This window comes from Psammomys obesus, unplaced genomic scaffold (genome assembly GCF_907164565.1).
Source record: "Psammomys obesus unplaced genomic scaffold, mPsaObe1.curated_primary_1811, whole genome shotgun sequence".
Lineage (NCBI taxonomy): Eukaryota > Metazoa > Chordata > Mammalia > Rodentia > Muridae > Psammomys > Psammomys obesus.
The window spans coordinates 3,778,143-3,797,697 of NW_026596085.1; the positions used below are offsets into that span (position 1 = coordinate 3,778,143).

At 44.8% G+C, this 19,555-nt stretch overlaps 1 protein-coding gene across 6 annotated transcripts in view; it reads right to left on the reverse strand.

Moving 5' to 3' along the window:
- Nucleotides 1–19,555, reverse strand: part of Pced1b (PC-esterase domain containing 1B) — a 122,554-nt gene that overhangs the window by 91,566 nt on the left and 11,433 nt on the right. For all 6 annotated transcript variants that reach the window (XM_055627143.1, XM_055627142.1, XM_055627140.1 and 3 more), the window contains exon 2: nucleotides 1,911–1,977. The gene's annotated coding sequence lies outside the window, so the exon portion shown is untranslated. The remainder of the gene's footprint in view (nucleotides 1–1,910; nucleotides 1,978–19,555) is intronic.

The following is a 19,555-nucleotide window of genomic DNA, read 5'->3' on the forward strand; positions in this document are numbered from 1 at the left end:
CAAGGCCATACTCAACTATGTACATGAGGCCCAGTCTCCAAAGAAGGAGATGACAGTAAAATATGAGTAGAAAATGAAAAACATATAATTTTATTTCCCATGGTTTGTTCAGCATCCAGCACAGTGCTGGCACAGAGCTGAAATCCAGCATTTCCTTTCAAGTAACTCAAGAAGAACCACCTTTAGTCTTGATGCAAAACTCAATAAAAGTCAGCATTAGAAGACCATGATGTTAGAATCATAAATTAAGGAACACTGTGAGAAAGAGAAACGAAATAAGAAAATCAGGAGAGCCAACTGGCCTCATTGCTAACAGCCATCCAGGGAATACCCAGCAGAGAACTGGTGATTTCAAAGGATGAGTCTGATGGCCAAGCGTTAAAAACTGAAGATGTCATAAAGTGAATTGGGCCTAGCTAATTCTAAAACACTAGAAGTTTGCAGAAAGAGTTGATATGAATATTACATGAAGGGCAGAACCAAGCTGGGGAAACTTACTACCTATCTCCGTATTTGTTTGATCCAGTTTCAGAATGGAAATACCATCAAAGCCAGATATCCAGACACATCTCTTAAGTGGTCTGCACTCAATGAAACAAGAGCCTAATGAAAATCACGATGCTGGAGTACTTTGGGGCTGGTGCTAAAACCTCCAGCCTTTCAGACACTCTCAGATGCCTGTGTCCCTGCTTTACACAGAGGATATCTGTCAGCATCTCCAAACTGAGCTCCACAGTGTCTCCAGACAACTTCCTGTGTCCTCGCCAGGCCAGGCCTCTGAAGTGGTAGGAGAAGAGTCCACAGAACAGGTGGGTTCTGGAACATCCCTTCTCAGTATGAGGAGAAGTGACATTTTGGGGAAAGAGATTCCACAGGCGGAAGGTTGCGGCCTGGGGACACACGAAGCAGGGCATAGTGTGTGTCTGCCTGAAGCAAAGACAAGCGATTTCTCATGGGGGAAGGCAGTGACTGAGAAGAAACAAGGATGGACAGAGGAGGAGAGGATTGTGTCTTGACATGATGGATTCTCTTCTCTTAGAGTTTTACATGCACAGGGATGGAGAATTGTATACATGTGTATGTGTGTGTGGGTGTGTGCAGTCAATAGTCTTCTATTGCTATGCAAATACCCTAGGAAAACCATTTAAAGGAGAAAATATTTATTTGGGTTCACAGTTACAGTCCAGGGCAGGAAATCACAGCAGAAGGGTATGGTGGATCAGAGGTTCTCAGCTAATGGGGACCAGGGGACAAGGAGGGGGAGGAGATAGAAAGGGCAGGGGAGGGAGAGACACACACACACACACACACACACACAGAGAGAGAGAGAGAGAGAGAGAGAGAGGAGAGGCAAGGCAAGATATAATCCCACTGACCCATTTCCTACAGCCAAGCCCACTGCTTAAGCTTCCAGAACCCATCAAAATAGTATCAGCAGCCAGGGAGCCAGGCCTTCAATACATGAAACTATGGTAACAGACAGAACAGAATTGAGGCTTGTTGCTGCCCTGGGAGACAAGCTCCCTCAGAGACGGAGACAGGATTCCCAGAGGCAGGGGCTGTGGACTCTCTGGATGCAGGCTCCCTTTCTCCACACAGTGGACCAGAGAACATTTGCTGAGGCTTCTACAGAGATCCACCCCACCCTTAACACCACTAAGAGAGGGGCGGGGCTGTCTGAGGTCCACACCTCCCCATAAGCACCACTTTCCTTCCCTCGGGCAACTCACACCCCTGAGTGAAGATGTGATCAGTACAAAGCTTACTTCACAGCTAGTTAATTCTACAGAGAAGCCTAAGGCTTTACCATAAGGAAAAATGCAATGGATGCACCCAATTAAACAGTTTTCTGACATCTCCTTTCTGATTTCAGCCATCTGTCATCCAGGACTCTGAGTCCAAGCCCTTACCTGCTAGCAGTGAAGCAAGCACACGTGATTCTGGGCGGAGACTCTATCTTCTGTCTTGTTCATTCCTCTGAAACAAGATACAGTGAAATAGAAATTGTCCAGGTTTAGTTTTCTAACAATAATATGCATTGTTCGACTGAAAAATGATACAATGCTCCAACCCGCCATGGTGCAGAATATTTGATCCCATTGTTGAGCCCCGAGATTGTGAACTTTAAAAACCTGTTTCTAGTCACGGAGTGGATCAGCCCTAGCACACACCTTTAATTCAAAAGCTTTCTGTAAACATGAGCTGCATAAAGTCAACCCTAGGTCAAGAGGCTGAGCAAGTGACTAGCTGACAGGGATTAAACTGAAAGGAGGGACTTTGAGAGACAGGTATGTAAGACAGTGTGGAGAAGGAAAATGGACTTTTGGCTTTTGGGTTTTGGGGGCTTTAAGCTTTGAATTTTTGGCCTTTTGAGCTTTTGGCATTCTGGGCATTTGGGTTTTTGCCTTCTGGGATGTGAACCGAGTAGAAAGGCTTTTTCCTTCTGGATGTCTGCCAAGTAGGAAGATCAGCTGGGAGCTTTCTCTGCCTCTCTGAGCTAGTAGGTTTTCACCCCAGCCTCTGGCTCTTGAGTCTTTATTGGTAAAAACTGAACAACTGGGATTTTTCATTCCTTATAACACCACCACCACCACCCGTTGCTTTTCAAAGACTAGAAGGTATTTTTATCTAGGGATGAAGAAATGAGGTTGCCCTGAGACCGCTTGTGTCACTGAGCATCTGTCTACAGGTGTGCTCCTCTGAAAGCACTTTGACCCCTCTTTACGTCACTCCCACCTCTTCCCCTCTGATACTCATTCTTGCAGGAACAGTTTAGAGATGCTGTTTCCTAGACCCCTTGTGAAGGAGTGGCAGATTTCCCTATAAAAAGTCTAATGAAGGCTGACCATTTTGAGAAAAATAATGTAATGATACAGCAAATTTTAAGATTCAGTTCTAAGTGATAGCTGCCACCCTTTTTCACATGATCAGCGATCTATTTGAATACATTTTATTTCCCTTTTCATTCTGAGGCTGTGTTACCTTGCTCCCTTCTCCCTGTTAAATTATCTCAGCCACTCTCGTAACCATAGCAGTGTGCACTTAGCTTTTTCTTTCAGATTCTGCTTTACCTTCTCTATACTGACATCAGGACACATCCCAAGTCCCTGGTCCAACCCCTAGACCTTTTCCCCTGCTGGCCAGTCAGTGTCCTCCTAGCTATCATCACTCCCCCTCTGGAGCCAGTTTCTGTGCCTCATTTTAAACTCTGCTAGATTGTTTCCTAACTTAAAGCAACCTTCCGCTTTTCTCTGTCAGCCAAATCTGGAGTCTTTTAACCTCAGCCCAGACCTGCCCTTCCTTCCTTTACAGAGCTTTCTATGTTTTGACTCAGCAAATGAAAGAAACCAATAAGACACCATGATGTTTCTGTTTCATCATAGGACCAGGGCTTCCTCAGCAGGGTTAAGTACACTTTCCATTGGAATGAGCTTAAACCCTCTCAAGGAAACAAACAAGCAAGCCAGCAAGCAAGCAAACAAACAAAACAAAACAAACACAGAGGTAGGGCCTGACCCAACTGGTCCCTGCCAAACAGTTCTGAGGTGGTCTGGGCTGAGTGGGCTTCCTATAGAAAGGATGATATAAACTCCATTTTGTTTCCACTTTAGGACAGGCATGACTTTAAAAGAAAAGTCATCAGTCCTAGGAACTAGGCCATAGGTCACCAATTCAAGGAACAGCCTGGAGATAACCATAAGAATGGGAAAATATTTTATCTCATCCTGTGGTTAAATGTTCAAGGCACAGGAATGCAGTCCACTGACCACCTGGACAAAAACCAATCAGGAATCAACCCTTGTAACTTCCCCGGCACTCACCAATGAGGTTTTAGATTACCTAGCCCTTGCTAGAATTCCCCTAGCCTCCTATAAAAAGGCCTTCGTGCCTTTGTCTAGGGTCGCCATTTTGTAAAATGGTTTGACCCTTGTGTGTGGGTTTTCATGATATAAAACACTCTTGCCAATTGCATATATGAGCAGTGGCTTCTGTGGGGTGATTTTGGACTTAACACTGTAACAAGGCAAAGAAAAGGAAGGGCTGTGGAGATGGATGGAGTCTGACAGGTGGCAGGAATTCAGACTGTACCCTGGAGGCTGTTCTGGGTGGCCTTCTCTCCCCTCCACAGAGGTGGCCTTGTAGGGTCACATCTATCATCTTTCTATTTTCTGTAGCTTCATCCTTCCAAAAGTGCCCTTTATCATAATTGAAAGGTTGGGTTGAAGTGAATTTCCTAATACTCTAGAGATACGGGATTTTACCCAGGTCCTAAATCAATTTACCCTTAATCTTTAGCCCAGTGAGTCAGAGGAAGCTTTAGCTCTCTGCACAGGAATGCCGGGCTGAGGCCTGCACCCCACACCACTCGTCTCGTTTGTCTGTGCCATCAGGAAGCTGCTGTGCAGTTAGCCAGCATGTGCTGACGGGCACTGTGTCGGGCACTGTTCACTCTGCGCTTAACGCTTGCGACACCTCGGCCTGTAATTACCTCGGTCACACGGCCCAACCGAGAGAACCCGCACGCCAAAGGTTTTGAATGTCCCTGCTGTTACGGTTGGAATGCAGAACGTCCCCTACCCAAGGCTCATATTTTCAGTGTTTGGTACCCAAATTTTGGAACTATTTTGAAGTCTATGGAGCCTTCAGGACAGCGGTTCTCGGTTCTCAACCTTCCTGACGTTGTGACCCTTTAATACAGTTCCTCACGTCGTGGTGAACCCCAGCCACGAAATTATTTTCATTGTTACTTCATAATTGTAATTATGTAAAATATTACTTAATTGTAATTATTGTAATAATAATTGTAAATTTGTAATTTTGAAAAATTACAAAATTTTCATAATTTTGTAATATATTACAATTGTAATTGTAATATATATATCAAATATATATATATATATATTACATTATAATGTAAATATCTGACATGCAGGGTGTCTGATACACGACCTCTGTGAACATGTCACTAGACCCCCAACAACCTGTAAGTTATGAACCACTGCTTCAGGAGATGGGCCTAGGTGGCAAGGGTAGGTCCCCCCCAGGACGGCCTGTGAAGGCTATCATCCTTTGGTTTTAGTATAGCTGCCTCTGCTTCCTAGTCTTCCACAGCACGAAGCCACCTCCTGCCGCCAGACCCTCCTGCCAGGATGGGCTGAGATCCCTCTGAACCTATCAATTTAAGTCAACCCTTTCTTCCTTCCTTGAGGTGTTCCTGTTGGGTGTTTTGGTCCCGGCAGTCTATGCGAGAGGCTGAGCCCAGCCCCATAACAAGCATTCTCATCTGGCTTCAGTTTAGGGGAAGTACATTAGTGGAAGCTTTTTCACTGTAAGGCTAAACTGAGACTCAAGTGTTTGCTGGAGACCCAGCCTTCAACACTTTCCTGATTTCTCTCTTATGGTGTCTGCTGGGATCTGAGGGCCTCTCATTACCTGAAATATGAAAACGGCACATACTTAATTATTCATTTTCTATCACCCTTAATGAGGGGATTAACTGCAGAATGAAACAAAAGGAAATAGTCCGACCTTCAGGCTGTCAGGAAGTGATAATTAACTAAAACCTCAAATCCCTTCAAACGGACAAATGAAAGGTTTTTTAACTGATCACGATGTAAATGAGTCATCAGGGTCACTAATTGAAGTCACATAGTGGAATAATGACAGCGAGACAATAAGCATGCTAAAAATACGCCTTCTTAATCATGTACACCTGATGATTTGTGTGGAGGGGCTATCATGCATGGTGGACAGGGGAGGGACAAGAAGGAACAGGGCAGGGAGGCCGCTAGGCAGGGTGTGGGAGTTTGCCCTCAGAAGGGAAGAACCACAGCACTGACACTGGCTTGGATGTCCTTGACTCGGGGGGTGGGGTGGAGAGGGGGGCTGAGTTTGACTGAGGGAATGATTCACGCGCATTGGAGGCATGCAGACGCAGCCTTCTAAGACACCTTCACTGTTACAGCGGTCATAAACAGCTTCAAATTACTAATGTTGCACAACCCTTGGCTTCGTCACGGCTTCAGGCCAAGCAGAGCCATGTTCCAGGCACGGCATCGGTACCCGCCTTCCCAGGAGCATTTACTGTGCACACCCTGGTAGGTGTGCTGCACGTGACAGAGAGGCACCCTCCTCACCGTCTCTCCCAGGATGACACGTTTTTCCAAAGACCATCAAGCCTTGAAAGTCTCCACACACCAAGACTGTGTGGCAGCACACAAAATATATCTCTACCCAAAATACGGCAGGACAAGTCACCATTAATAACGCAAGGGATCATGGGGATCCGGTCAGTCCAATTCCTCTGCCAAAAGTTCAGAATGTTTGCTCTGTGCTTTGCTTCTTTTTTTAAAACTCTGTTCTTGGTTTGCTTCAGTACATTTCTTATTTAGATCCCTTACTGAGTATGTCAAACTTTATCTGTGACCTTACTAGGGCATACCAGCGGATACAGGAACGGCAGGCCTTCAGAGCTTTGAGGTTTTTCTAAATCGTGCTTGCCAGCCAAACATTTCCCATTTCTCTCTGCCATAGCTACCATCATCTTTGCCATATATGCAGAAATTGCCAGAGGAAAAGCAAAGAAACTCTACCTTATTTTAGGTTGGTAACAGTATTCTATGACTATTTCTTCGCTATCTAATACTTCCAGACCCAGCATTTCTATATGTCGTTGCTCACCCTCGCCTCAGTCCCACACAGCCTGTGGTATTCTGATTTCACAAACCCAGGCTCGGCTATTCAGGGATTGGTCTGACACCTCACGATCCAGGTTGTGGAATTCAGGCTGGGATTCAGCCCCACTCCTCTTCAGACTGAGCCACGGGAAACTGCCAGATGTCAATTATTTCTTACCCAAACCAACGATTTTATAGTTTGACCTAATACTGTAATATGTTGCCCTTAAAAGGAAATCTCCTGACATCCTGGAGTCTTTCCAAACTGGCAGCACGAGGGTTGGAGACCAGCTAATACTGTATTGGGGTTGGGGGGGGGGGAGTGGAGGCAAGGGTAATAAAATCTACAGTCTCTGCCCCGCCCCAATGGCAAAGTATGTCAGAAACTCTTTCTGATACATTCTACCTGAAAACCCCTACACAGAATCATGCTCATGAGAATTTCCCAAGGATTGAACTGATTTCAAGTATTCAAAGTTACTGATGCAAAAATATGATTTGGAAGGCCACTGAGCTGTGGTGGATGAGCAGATGTGCAGTCAAATGATGTCTTGGAAGGACAGATTTAACTCCACAGAAGCTACGTGGGAGTCAATACTGGAGTACTTTAGATGGAAGAGACAAATATTTTCCGTAAGTTCTACTTTTGGTAATAATAAGTAATGAACGCAGCAAATCTCCATTCAACCCGAAGTCTCCTCCATTGACACAGTCAGGGTGGGCGAAATCAAGGGGATTTGTGATGACTGTATATGGTGGCTTTAAAGCAATGGGCTGTTAAAGGCAGACTGACTGGGATGTTTTGTGTTGCGTGTCTTGCATCAAGTAAGTCACAGGGTCAGTCAACGAGAATTAAAGAGGCCCAGAGGAGTCTTTCACTGAAAGGGAGGCTGAATCACAAGAGCCCCTCATCGGTGACCAGCACCAGCAGCGACCAGCACCAATTCTTGAATCTAGGGCCAGTGCCATTTCCTAGGTGCTAATCTCAGCCCGACCATAGTCCAGGTCCAAGTGGTACTTTTTCCTCTACTACCTATGTTTATTTCCCTTAAAAAGAATACACATGATAAACAATTTTGCCCTCAGATTAATATAAAAATACAGTATCTTGGATAACTGTATTTAAGAGCCCCAACCGGAAACAAAATGGTCAAATAACTTTGTAAGCCAAAGTTTACTTAAATACCCACCAAGGGGGAACCAGATTCATCAGCACAACCCACGTGTGCACTTCCCTGCCCTCCCTTCCTGAGCTCTCCTCCCATCTGGAAGGCTCCCGACTGATTGCACGTGATTCAAGTCTGCAAATCACTGTTTTTCACAGGATCTGAGCCATGACAAGGTTAACAGCAACTCTGCTGTATTACTTGAGAACCAAAGATCATAACTGAAGAGAAGGTGCTTTAAATAGAAGAATGCTTGGTGTCCTCTTTAATATAATGCTGGGTATAGAAAAGAAAAGTGGAAACAAGGACAATGGTTGAAGGAAAGATGAATGCATGGATGGATGGATAGATGGGATGATTCATCTGGTTCCCAACATCCACCGTGAGTCATTCTGTAAAGCTGGAATGTTTAGAAAATAAATCCTGCTATTGTACCAGAAAAGACAAGGACATAATGCAGTACAGAACAAAGCATGCCAAAACCACCATTTTCTTTTACTTCTGCGTGACTTCCCAGTGTTCGGAATATTACTCTTCTCTCTAATGATACAGAAAGGAGGAAGAAAAGAGTCTGTCAGGAGAAGCAGTTCTATATGAATGAAATCTTTCTAAACAGCATTTTAAACATTTTAATGTACTTATTTATGTGCAGGTACACGTGTCTGTGTCCCACAGCACACATATGGAAGTCAGTTCTCTTTCACCGTGTAGAGGCGGTTAGCACTCAGGTTGTCCAGCTTGCAGGCAAGCGACTCCATCCATCGGGCCATTTTGCCCTTAGAACAGTGTGTCTGGAGAGTCCTCAGTTTCTGTTGATGCTCTCTGCATGGGCCTTTGAAAATTTACTTCCCCCAGTTGGTGTTAGGTGGGGTTTGTGAGAATAGCCCTTCCCCAGTAAACGTCATACCCCCAAGGACGGGCCTTCAGGACCACAGTGAATGTGCTCGAATCTGCCCCAATGCAGGGTGCTGTGTGCTGCTGGACAACCTCTTTGAGACTGGCTTGGGATGGACTCTGGCCTGAGGCGCTGCAGTTAGGAGTAGCCAGATGGCAGGTCATGCTGCCCTTTCCAACTCAACTGCCGGTACTGGCTCCTTTAGTCACCACTCTGTGAATGAGATTGATCCAACTTCAGGTTTTTTCACCTCCCTCCCTCCCTCCCTCCTTCCCTCCCTCCCTTCCTTCCTTCCTTCCTTTCTTCCAGGGAAAAATCAATAATGACTTCCTGTCCCCTGATGCACTTAAAACAATTTTAGCAGGACTCAACTGTCAAGGGCAGATGAAAGTCCAGAGAGTGTGGCAAAGGGGACAAGCACTCTTCTGAACATTAGGCTCACAGGTGCCCACAAGCACTCCAATCAAATCGTACATATGACAGGCATCAACAAAAGAATGCTGGGACGTGTGGGCACCATATTAAGGTGCCAAGTCCAAGGCAGACACTGACCCTCACTGGTGTTCCCTGGCATTCGCAACACTAGGGGGGTATGTATGGCATGCCCAGTGTGTAGGGTGGAGAAGCGAAAGGTTCAAGCGGAGGCCTGAAGCAGCCTTTTCAGGCACTGTGCTGGCCTGGCTGCTGAGACGTATGGAGGTGAGCCTCTTAGACTGCAGGTCAGTCCCTTGTGCTGCTGGTGAGAGCACGGCGTCTCTTTCCTGACAGGATTAAGCAGTGCTGAGCCAAAAGCACTGGGTGGCCAGGAGAAGGGACTGTCCTTCAGCAGAGCAGAATCAAATCCAGCTGTAAGTAAGTGAAATCAAAACAATGTAGAGATAAAGCGAGTGAGATCACAGACCTCCACCTGCAGGAAGCAAAGTCCAGCTGGGCTCCACGGCCACCAGAGTTGGGGAAGAAAGGTCTTTCACACCCAAACTGCATTCCTAATCATTCATTTTTGTCTTTGTTTTTTGAACAGACAGCTTTTGTTCTTTAAAATCAGGCCTCATGTCTTCTCTCCATAAACTTTAACTAGTTATAACTAAGAAATGCTACACAGTAGCACTGGTTGTCCCTGACTCTGGCTTGTTCAGATGCCAGCCTTATCCTCCCTGAGCATGGGGACAGTGATACAGCCCACAGCCTGGCCTGGCCTCTACAACCTGAGAGAATCCGTGGGCTGGTACCCATAGATCTACCCTTGGTGTGAAAGGTGGGCTAGCCCTGCCAAGTCTGTCCTTTCTAGGTGAGACTGTGAGAGACAGAACTTCTCATAGCAGAAAGTTGAGAAGGTGGCATAAATGTCCCAGTCCACGTCAACTACTACCCCAGACCAAGTGCCCCCTCCTCACTGTGTGGCACAAGACTGAGTGTGAAGAGAGCTACACTATAATGCATAACGCTTGGAACATGCAAGCGTTTGCTGTCTTTCTCTACCCTTGCTTTTTTCTACTACACCTCTCTCTCTCTCTCTCTCTCTCTCTCTCTCTCTCTCTCTCTCACGCACACACACACACACACACACACTGTTGCTGCTATCACAGAGGCAGCAGCCACCTCTACAGATGAGGTTAGGAGAAGCTATGGGCACGGTGAGGAGGCGGAAGCCTGGACTTCAGTCACCTGCATCCATTCATCAATTGCCACGGCGAGAGCGCTCTGCCACCCCTACATCACAGCCTTGCATGGGAACAGTGCTGCACCCGCCCTGCGGAAGCCTCCTCTACCAACTGCTGTCTGATACTGTGTTTTGGGGCTTTCTGCTGAATCGCATTTTCAATAGCTAGAACTTGCCCAAACGTCCCTGAAACAGTGTACCAAAAAATGTCTAAAAGCAGATCTTAATAAATTTAGATAAACGCTAACTCCTGGCTCTAGAACCCGAGTTCAGTTCAGCGCCTAGAAACAAAAACTACAAAGGAGAGCCTAAAGCAAACATCACCCATCAGCCTCCTGTCCTCTCCCACACTGGGTGGCTTCCTGGACAGCTTGCAGGAAGTTCACTGTTTGCTCATGGCAGATGCTGACCTGCTTGGACCTTTAAGATCTAGAGATCTGAACTTGGACAGGAAAAGGATGAGGGTAGTTACTTAGGAGACTGTAATTAAGCAACATGGTTTGAAGGACGCGTTTTCCTTATTTACATTCATCCTGAGTGACATACAAGTTATCTTAGGTATTTTCAGTGGATACAAATAGGCCACTGAACCAGGCAGCACAGGACTTGAGTTCAAGTTTTGACTTTGACAATCAAATGTGTTTAAATCTGAGCCAGCACCTTGACTCTTGGGATCTTTCAATGCTCTGTACTTTTTAATCAGTCTATCAAGTTATTAGTGGAATTAAGCAAGAGAATAAATATCAACACACCTCAGAAACTACCAAATACCACTGTCCTGGTTAGACTTTTTCTTTCTTTTTCCTTTGTCAAGTTGATACTGGCTAGGGAACCTCAACTGAGAAAACACCATCAGAATGGCCCCGTGCGCCATTATCTTGACTAAGGATTGGCATAGGAAGGCCCAGCTCACTGGGGGCGGTCCCCCTGCCTGCGCAGGTAGTTTTCAAGGTATAAGAAAGCAGCTGCGCAAGCCGTGGAGAGCAAGCCAGCAAGCAGCACCCCTCCACCGCCTCTACCTCAGTTCCCGCCTTGGTTTCCCTTGGTGGAGGACTGTGTTTGGGACGTGTAAGCCAAACACACTCTTTGCTCGCCATGTCATGGTTCCTTTATTACAGCAACAGAAAGGAGACTAAGGCAGCTTCTTAGCAAGCCCTGTGCTTGATGAGAAAATCCACTGCTTTATAAAATAATGGAGATTGTTGTTTATTCTTACTACGAAAACTATTTTTGCACAAAAGTACACATGTATTTTTAGTAGTATTTAACCAAATTCTACCTCAATTAAACTTTTAAAGTTCTGGGGATGGGTGTGCAGACCCGGTGTGCACCTGGGTATGGGAGGGAGGTGCCCTCTGAGGCTGGAGATGGCGGGCCTGTGGATCTTTCGTTCCAGGTGGTTATGGACCCCGTGATGCGCATGCTGGGAACAGAGCTGGGGTGTAGTGCGAGCGCACTACAGGCGAGGAACTGCTGAGCCTCCTCTCCAGCCCCATCTCAAGGAAACGGTAAACAGAGTTCAACCACATAATGGGCGGATCACAGCTTTATTTTCTAAAATACACAACAGGATGGACTTAAGGTGGTCATTGAGAAGCAAACACTCCCAAAATAGATAGTCAATTAAACTAGAAATAGATAAAAGATTTGTAAAAAGTCTTTTTTTTTTTTTTCAATTCTGGGGATTAAACCTAGGGCCTCATGCATGCCAGGCAAATGGTCTACACCTAAGTGAGAACAGCAGCCCAGAGAGTAGTCTGATGTAAAATATTCATTTTTCTTAACGCAAGAACAGAGTTTGCAATTCAACTTGACCTGCAGAGTAAGCTCGGAGTCTGTCAGGTGTAGTGTAGAGAGCTTGAGAGAATGGTGAGACACAAGAAGACTGGCTCTCTTTTTAATGATTGAAAGCGAACAAGATATAGGGCAAGTTAAGTAAATACAGGTGAATGAATTAATTAATATACAGACTGTGTTATAGTACTATAGACATATACTAACAGAAGATAATGCTCTAGTTATAAAGATAAAACAACAGCAGCTTTAAAGATAAGAAGGTTATTGAGATGAATTAGCCTAATAAACTCAAGTAAGGCTTGTCTATATTTCCAAGTCATGCTAATTCAGTGCCCAATACAGGACGAAGTCTATATCAGCAGTGAGGTGGTCCTAAAGCCCTATGAGTGATGGGATATGAAGCCACACAGAATCGGGTTTTCAGGAGGCTGGTGTGAGAGCTCAGGTGCTGGGCTGAGACCCAGGGATGCCTCTGCACTGACTCTCTTGGCTTCTCTTCCCCGACATGAGATCCGGTCCTGCTGAAATGACATCCAGTGCAGGAGGCCCAGCTTCTGTGACCATCTTCTCACAGTGAGGAAGCCTCGGTGAGCTGGCGCAGTGCACAGTCATCCCTGGCTAGGGCCGTGATGGTCAGACGTAAGACTGTAGGGCCCAGCAGGGAACTAAGCTTTGAGGGGCTGCAGAGACGGCTCAGCAGAGGAGCACCGGCTGCTCCTACAGAGGACCTAGGCTCATTTCCCAGCACCCACAGCAGCTGGTTCATAACTACCTAAAACTCCAGCTCCAGAGGATCCAACTCCTTCTGGCCTCCTTAGGCACCTGTACACATGGTGCACGTATAGACAAGCAGGTGAAAACAGAAACACATAAATAAAATAAATGAGAAAATTCTAATGGCCTGTCTGCAAGGAAGGAAAGAAGGAAGAAAGGAAGGAAGGGAGGGAGGGAGGAAGGAAGGAAGAAAGCTGATGAGATAGCTTACCAGGTAAGGCACTTCAGTGTGATCTCTGGAGCGCACATGAAGATGGAGAACGGACTCCATAAAGCTATCCTCTGACCATGGTACACGCATGCCTGCACGCACATACACAGACACACTAAATAAGTTAAAACTTAAAAAAAAAACAAAAAACAACTAAGCTTCCTAGTTGTCCAACTCACAGATGAGCCAAAAGTTAGTTTCCAGAAAAGGAAGGTAAAACACTTCTGATAAAGAATGGGCAGGAGAGCTGGCTCAGCGGTTAAGAGCAATGGCTGCTCTTCCAGAGGGCCTGAGTTCAATTCCCAGCAATCACATGGTGGCTCACAGCCATCTACAATAGAATCTGATGCCTTCTGTCATACAAGCATACATGCTAATTGGGCATTCATATACATAAGTGGATAAACCTTAAAAAATAATCTAAAAAATCATAAGGAATATAAACAGTTAACAAAAGAGGGACTTTCTTTAGAGAGAATGTTTTGAAAATTGAAATGTTCCTCCAAGGGCTCTAAGCATCTAAGATCTGAAGTGAAGAAATGGATGAGCTCTACAGCAGGTGGGACACAGAACAAGTAGCAACAACAGGCCCCCTGGAGAACTGGGATTCTGTCAGCAGAAAGCAAGGGGAAGCAGAAAGAAAGGAAAGACCAGAAACACCAGCCAAGGACAGTCCATTTCACATTCATATGTGACTGCAGTTCCAAACACCAAAGACAGTACACAAGACAAGACATCGACGCATAGATTGGAAAAATAAGATAAACACTCAGAAAAATGTAAGCAGCTACATCATAGTCAAAAGAACGCAAACCAAAGATTTGTAAAAGTCCTAAAGTTAGCCAAAAGGATAAAAAGGAGACATTATCTTCAAAGGAGCAACATTAAGATTTACAGTTATGAACAGAGATAATGGATTCCAGAAGAAAATGTTGTCAACTTTAATGGCTCAAAGAAAGTACTCGCCAACCACCACTATATCTTGCAAAACCATCTTTCATAAACAAAAGAGGAATAAAAATATTTTTTGGAGAAACTGAAAGATGTTCTTTAAAGCCAAAGAAAAAGAATCTCAGAAAGGAAGTGCAAGAGGGAATAAAAAAGCACTGGAAAGCACACAGATAGAGAAATAAATATTTCTACCTTCCTGCTGTCCAAACAGAATGGTAACTGTAATGGACTCTGACGTACACAGCATATGCAGAAGCAAGCAGCAATTCCAACAACACAGTACTCATGAGGGTAAGTGGTTTAAACGGTCTGATATTAGGTCAGTGGAACAAAGGAATCGTGTAATTCTGTGTAGTGGTCTGAATCTTCTTGCGCTCCCCAAAGTGACCCGCCGAAATTCTGCCCCCTGGGATGAGGGTGATAAGAGCTGGTGTGATGGTTTTCATGGTCCATGAGACAAAATCTAGAATCTTTTGGGAAGAGGGACTCAGTCTAGACTAGGCCTGGCCTGCAGACAGGCTGTGAGGGATTTTCTTAATTGGGTTAGCCGAGGTGGAGGACGGTTCTTGAATGCAGGTGGCACCCTTCAGTGCTCTGGGCCCTGGACTGGATGAACAACGGCGGGGGAGCGCTGAGCACTGGCGAGCATGCGCGGTGCTCTCTGCTTGTGAATGGACACAAGCCCCTGCCACCCGTGACTTCCTGCTAAAGGGGCTAAGCTTTCGTCAGGCTATTTTACTACAGCAACAGGAAACAAAACTAGGATGTCATGTCAAGAGACTAGACCTCTCACAGATGGCACTAGGGTCCTTGTAAAAGCGACCAGAGATGCGTCCTTTGCTGGATAAGGAAACAGCTAGAAGGCACCACCGTCAGGAAGGAGCTGGACCTGCTGCCCTGTGACCGGGGACTCCCCAGCTTCTTAACTGTGAGGAACAATTTCTGCTCATTGTAAGCTGTGCAGTCTAGGGCATTTTGTTATAGCACCCTGAACACACTAAGACATTCTGTGGCAACTTAGGGATGACTATTACAGCTTCTAGAATAATTACCTCAAATTAACAAAGAAATATGTAACATGCAGAATAAAAGCACTGAATAATAGAGTTTTTTGCATTAAATTTTTTTAATTTTTTAATTTTATTATTTTTTATTAATTACTCTTTATTCACTTTGTATCCCCCCTGTAGCTCCCTCCCTCCTCCCCTCCCAATCCCTTCCTTCCTTTCTCTTCTCCACGCATGCCCCTCCCCAAGTCCACTGTTAGGGGAGGTCTTCCTTTCCTTCCTTCTGATCCTAGTCTATTAGGTCTCATCAGGAGTGGCTGCATTGTCTTCCTCTGTGGCCTGGTAAGGCTGCTCCCCCCTCAGGGGGAGATGATCAAAGAGCAGGCCAATCAGTTCATATCAGAGACAGTCCCTGTTCCCATTACTATGGAATAATAGTTTTAGTATTCCAAAAGAGGCACGAAAAAATGACAAAAGAAACCAAAAATGAAAGGCAGAAAATAATAGGGAAGGAAATGAAAAGTGAATTGCTACAAACCCAACATATCATTTATTACACCTAAAATAAAGATCCAATTTGAAATAAATGAAGATTGTCAGACCATCCTTTATAATCCCATTATATGCTATAAATATAATAAATGTTTGATGTAAAAGGAAAGAGAAACATACCCTCCCAAAACTAACCAAAAAGAAGGTATGAAAGCGAGAACTGCACTATTTCAGTGTGAACTGTAAGCAGGCGGATATTACAGATCTAAGTATCTGGAATCACGGAATCACCTAGTAGCAGAGGGGGAAGAATCTTGAAAGTGTATAACCGGTAGACAAAGGCAAGATAAAAAAAAAAAAAAAAAACAGCAAGTATACAGAAGACAGGAATAGCACAATTAACATCTGGTACTAGTCTTATGTATGTAAAGTTTGTAGACACTAGTGACTAATCCACGTTCATTTCACACACGTATAAACATATTAACATCCATCTCCTTCAATAAAGTCTCAACAATTTCAAAATATTAAAATAAATTTGAGACTATCCTACTACGTGACCCAGCTGTATGTCAGAAGCCTTGTCCATCGCCAGTAGCCCTGCCTCCTGTTCATCTGTATGCAATAACCCTGGTTCCCGTTCAGCTTCGGCAAGCGCACTCCCACAGCCCATTTGACCTGACCCCAGATGTTTTTTTCTGTGTCCATCTGTCTGTCTTTTCTTCATTCCCTAAAGGGCCCTACTCAGGCCAAGTATGTGGAAGCACTGTCAAGGACTCAGCAGGTGGCATTTTGAAACATATGTCCGTGGGATATTGCACTTGTCCGTGGGATAGTTACATTAGGTAGACTGACCCGGTTTTTGTTCTCCTTTGGAAATCAAGCCCATTATGAAGGACACTCAATCGACTGTCCGTTGACAAAGGGTGCACTTGTGGTGGCTACCCTTGGCCATCAGCTGGACTACATCTAAAATCGACTAAAGCCCAAGCAGCTGGACATGTCTGTGAGCGATTCTCTTGGCTGGATCATTTGAGGTGGGAAGCCCCACCCTAAATCTGGGCCCCACACTTCCTGGTGGCAGCGCACATGAAATGACGTGGAGGAAGAGAACGTTTGCTTTTAGGGTGCTTGCCCTGCTTTCACTGGCGAGGTCCCTTATCCTTTGCTGGTATTAGAGCCTACTTCTTCATGCAGACCAAAGAGCAGCAACTCCCCAGGAATTCCCTGGGACTCCAGCACCAGACTGGAACTGCTGAGAGCCCCGGAATGAACAACTACCGGATTCTTGGCATTTCTGTTGGCAAACAGCCATTGCTGGACTCCATAGACCACAGCCTGTACGGTGCTCCAGTAACTTCCATATATTCATATATACATGAATATATATATATATATATATATATATATGTATATATATATGTTCATTTTATCAACTCTGTTCCCCTAGAGAACCCTAACACAGGTAAGGAACAGTGAAGAAGACAGTCTCACTGTGGATCACACGAATACAAAAAGGGTAAAGAGGATAAAAATAACTTGATGCTGAGGAATTTGATAATTCGGAAATTCGAAACCTAAAATTTACCAAAGCTGACAGAAGCACACGGAAAAATACGACTATTTCAATAATGTATTATAAATCAGCCCCAGGGCCAGTGTGATGGCTCAGTGGATGAAGGCACTTGGAACCAGTCTTGAGTTCAACTGCTGGGGCTCACATGGTGTAAGGAGAGAGCTCACGCTTCCAAGCTGTCCTCAGATGCTACGTATGTGCTATGCACACACGTGTGCTCCCAGTGATAACAAACAGATGTGAAAATGTAAAGGCAGCCTGTAATGGAAGGCAGTTTTTCCCTAATGAAAACCCCGGCCCAGACAGCTTACCAGGGAGTTCTCTCAAGCATTTTGAAAAGAATTAGTACCTGTATTCCAGAATTCTTCAAGAAGATTAAAGCCCTTAGACACATTCAAAATATTAAAATAACACAATGCGATTTAAAAACTGGGATGAGCATTAGGAGAAAAAATATTCCACTTTCTTCTTCCTTCAGAAACATTTCTAAAATATCTTAACAAAGTATTAGAAAACTACTGTGGGTGCAGTTCAGCCTGTGTATAGGGATCGTCTCCAATTCAAAATCAGCTCACTCTAAAACCAACAGGGGAGTAAGTCCTGCAAGCATTCCCAGTGCTGAGAGGCACCAGAGAAATATGACTTTGGCTCCTGAGTTAGTAGAAATTAGAAAAGCATATGATAATACTGAGAAAACACCCTGGACCAGACACTTGGCAAATAGCTAAAAAGCACACAACATCGAAGGCAAACACTTGAAATGCCCCCCAGAGCCTGTATTGTCCTGTGACCACTTTTACATAACCTTGAGGTTTACGAGAGAGAAAGAGCGCGTGCACAGAGGAGAGAAGAAAGTGGTGAACAGAAAGAAATAAAATTATCATTTGGACATAATAAGATAATCCTTGAGCAAAATTTCCACAAGTTAGGCATATTTGTATGAACCGGCAAGAAACACATAGAAAATAAAACATATTTACCATGGAATTAAAACTCCAATGCTTGGAAATTTATTAGAGATTAGGAAAGTATATGGCATTACCGAGAACACACGACAGAGTCAAATAAACAGAAGCATGCACATTGTTCTGTGAGAAGCGTATTGTTAGCACTTGCAAATGAATGCACACTCCCAGGTAGCCCCCAATCCAAACCCAAGATGCCTGTTGTTTTCAGAAATTGACAAAACTTTCTAAAATTAGCATGTCACTAGGAAGGGTCAGGGGAGCCAAGTGTTCTAGAAGGACAAGCGTGGGGGTTTACAGCACAAGTGGCCAGGCTATTATTCTAAAGCTACTGATAATCAAACGTGAGCCTGTGGGTCTTGGAACAGTGTGTGTCCGGTGGATGACGGAGTAGTCCCAAAATAGCCCTGCTTACCTACCATTTACACGACTTACAGGAAAGTGAGCCTGTGACTCAGTAGGAAAGGGGAATAGGGAAGTGTTTTTTGATGCCACACACAAAAGCCAGCTCCTGGTAGCTTGCAGAATAAACCGAGGGGTGAAATAATGGAGCCTTTAGAGGCAAACCCCTCCAGGACCCTGGATCAAACTGTTCTTAAGTACAAAACAGAAAAACAAACCAACCACAAAAGAAACAATGGAATAAAATCAACTCTATTAAAGCTAAGAACTTTTTCGTCAAAAGTGAGTGAAGCCAAGGGAGTCATTATTCCGTAAGATGAGCATATTAAAGCCACAGCGGAGCCACACTAAGATAAAAGGATGAAAAATGCTGCTAAGTGTTGGCAGAGATTGTTAAGAACACGCGTTTCCACATATTCCTTGTGGGAGGATAAAGGGACAGAACTGCTTTGGGAAGCTGGTAGTTACTACTTAGTCCTGAACATGAATACAGCCTCACCCAGCAAACCCATCCCAGGTACATACTCAGAAGAAACTGTGAGATCAAGTGTCACGGTGCATCTCTTTAGTCCCATGACTACAAGGTCATCCTCTGCTGCATAGTGACTTTAGGTCCAGCCTTGGCTATAAGAGACTGTCTTAAACAAACAAACAAACAAACAACATCCCACCAAACAAGAACAAAAGAAACGTGCCTGTTTACCAAATGCAAGTGTTACAGTATACACAGAAACAGTACTTGCCATGGACTACGAGCTGAAGCTCGGCTGGGGATATGGTTCACTTGGCAAAGGGCTTGCTATGTGAGCACGAAGCTCCGTCCTCAGGGCCTATGAAAAAGCTGGGTGTGTATTATCATCCCAGCACTACGGAGCTGGAGACACGAGTATCCTGGGGCTGGCAGACCTGCTGGTTAACCAGTGCCCCAGGTTCTTCACACACACACACACACACACACACACACACACACACACACACACAC